A 2500-nucleotide genomic window follows, 5' to 3' on the forward strand; every position below is an offset into this window, starting at 1 on the left:
AGTGGCTGATCTTTAAATAGCCCTCTCTTTGCAGCAGGTTTCGCTTACGGCCATACCAACCTGGCTATGCCTGATCTCATCTGATCTCGGAAGCTAACCAGGTTTGGGCTTGGTTAGTATTTGGATGGGAGACAGCCTGGGAATACCAGGTGCTGTAAGCTTTTTGGAAAATTTTCATTAGTTATGTAATAATCTTGAAAAAAAAAAAAAAAGAGTCAATGCCAGATCTCTGATTCTTAGCATGTTTGGTTCTGGTTACTACTTGGATGGGAGACTGCCTGGGAATAATACCAGGTGCTGTAAGCTTTAAGGTTTTCTTCCCTACCTATATATTGAACTGGAGTTTAGAGTGGCTGATCTTTAAATAGCCCTCTCTCTGCAGCAGCCTTCGCTTACGGCCATACCAACCTGGCTATGCCCGATCTCGTCTGGTCTTGGAAGCTAAGCAGGTTTGGGCCTGGTTAGTACTTGGATGGGAGACCGCCTGGGAATACCAGGTGCTGTAAGCTTTTGGGTTTTATTCCGAACTTATATAATGAACTGGAGATTAGAGTGTCTGATCTTTAAATAGCCCTCTCTTTGCAGCAGCTTTCGCTTACGGCCATACCAACCTGGCTATGCCTGATCTCGTCTGATCTCGGAAGCTAAGCAGGTTTGGGCTTGGTTAGTACTTGGATGGGAGACAGCCTGGGAATACCAGGTGCTGTAAGCTTTTTGGAAAATTTTCATTAGTTATGTAATAATCTTGAAAAAAAAAAAAAAAAAGAGTCAATGCCAGATCTCTGAATCTTAGCATGTTTGGTTCTGGTTACTACTTGGATGGGAGACTGCATGGGATTAATACCAGGTGCTGTAAGCTTTTGGGTTTTCTTCCCTACTTATATATTGAACTGGAGATTAGTGTGGCTGATCTTTAAATAGCCCTCTCTCTGCAGCAGCCTTCGCTTACGGCCATACCTGGCTATGCCTGGTTAGTACTTGGATGGGAAACCGCCTGGGAATACCAGGTGCTGAAAGCTTTTTGGAAAGTTTCACAATTTTTTACTTTTTGGAATTTTTTCACTAATTATATAATAATCGTGCAAAAAAAAAAAAAAAAAAAAAAAAAAGAGTCAATGCCCGATGTCTGAATCTTAGCATGTTTGGTTCTGGTTACTACTTGGATGGGAGACCGCCTGGGATTGCCAGGTGCTGTAAGCTTTTGGGTTTTCGTCCCTATTTATATAATGTACTGGAGATTACAGTGGCTGATCTTTAATTAGCCCTCTCTTTGCAGCAGCTTTCGCTTACGGCCATACCAACCTGGCTATGCCCGATCTCGTCTGATCTCGGAAGCTAAGCAGGTTTGGGCCTGGTTAGTACTTGGATGGGAGACCGCCTGGGAATACCAGGTGCTGTAAGCTTTTTGGAAAATTTTCATTAGTTATGTAATAATCTTGAAAAAAAAAAAGAGTCAATGCCAGATCTCTGAATCTTAGAATGTTTGGTTCTGGTTATTACTTGGATGGGAGACTGCCTGAGAATAATACCAGGTGCTGTAAGCTTTTGGGTTTTCTTCCCTACTTATATATTGAACTGGAGATTAGAGTGGCTGATCTTTAAATAGCCCTCTCTCTGCATTAGCCTTCGCTTACGGCCATACCTGGCTATTCCTGTTTAGTACTTGGATGGGAAACCGCCTGGGAATACCAGGTGCTGAAAGCTTTTTGGAAATTTTTCAAATTTTTTTACTTTTTGGAATTTTTTCACTAATTATATAATAATCGTGCAAAAAAAAAAAAAAAAAAAAAAAGAGTCAATGCCCGATGTCTGAATCTTAGCATGTTTGGTTCTGGTTACTACTTGGATGGGAGACCGCCTGGGATTGCCAGGTGCTGTAAGCTTTTGGGTTTTCGTCCCTATTTATATAATGTACTGGAGATTACAGTGGCTGATCTTTAATTAGCCCTCTCTTTGCAGCAGCTTTCGCTTACGGCCATACCAACCTGGCTATGCCCGATCTCGTCTGATCTCGGAAGCTAAGCAGGTTTGGGCCTGGTTAGTACTTGGATGGGAGACCGCCTGGGAATACCAGGTGCTGTAAGCTTTTGGGTTTTATTCCGAACTTATATATTGAACTGGAGATTAGAGTGGCTGATCTTTAAATAGCCCTCTCTCTGCAGCAGCCTTCGCTTACGGCCATACCTGGCTATGCCTGGTTAGTACTTGGATGGGAAACCGCCTGGGAATACCAGGTGCTGAAAGCTTTTTGGAAATTTTTCAAATTTTTTTACTTTTTGGAATTTTTTCACTAATTATATAATAATCGTGCAAAAAAAAAAAAAAAAAAAAAAAAAAGAAAAGAGTCAATGCCCGATGTCTGAATCTTAGCATGTTTGGTTCTGGTAACTACTTGGATGGGAGACCGCCTGGGATTGCCAGGTGCTGTAAGCTTTAGGGTTTTCGTCCCTATTTATATAATGTACTGGAGATTACAGTGGCTGATCTTTAATTAGCCCTC

General features: G+C 41.8%; 5 non-coding genes across 5 annotated transcripts; all 5 read left to right on the forward strand.

The window, feature by feature from the left end:
• Nucleotides 1–42: 42 nt before the first annotated feature.
• LOC132138972 (5S ribosomal RNA) lies at nt 43–161 on the forward strand. The gene has a single exon (XR_009433245.1). It is a non-coding gene; the product is annotated as a 5S ribosomal RNA (ribosomal RNA).
• A 229-nt stretch (nt 162–390) lies between these two features.
• LOC132138451 (5S ribosomal RNA) lies at nt 391–509 on the forward strand. Its single transcript, XR_009432742.1, has one exon. It is a non-coding gene; the product is annotated as a 5S ribosomal RNA (ribosomal RNA).
• Nucleotides 510–593: 84 nt separating this feature from the next.
• LOC132138802 (5S ribosomal RNA) lies at nt 594–712 on the forward strand. Its single transcript, XR_009433081.1, has one exon. It is a non-coding gene; the product is annotated as a 5S ribosomal RNA (ribosomal RNA).
• A 572-nt stretch (nt 713–1284) lies between these two features.
• On the forward strand, nt 1285–1403 carry LOC132138063 (5S ribosomal RNA). Its single transcript, XR_009432373.1, has one exon. It is a non-coding gene; the product is annotated as a 5S ribosomal RNA (ribosomal RNA).
• A 564-nt stretch (nt 1404–1967) lies between these two features.
• Nucleotides 1968–2086, forward strand: LOC132138075 (5S ribosomal RNA). Its single transcript, XR_009432384.1, has one exon. It is a non-coding gene; the product is annotated as a 5S ribosomal RNA (ribosomal RNA).
• Nucleotides 2087–2500: the final 414 nt, after the last annotated feature.

This window comes from Carassius carassius, unplaced genomic scaffold (assembly GCF_963082965.1).
Source record: "Carassius carassius unplaced genomic scaffold, fCarCar2.1 SCAFFOLD_57, whole genome shotgun sequence".
In the NCBI taxonomy this organism is placed as follows: Eukaryota; Metazoa; Chordata; class Actinopteri; order Cypriniformes; family Cyprinidae; genus Carassius; species Carassius carassius.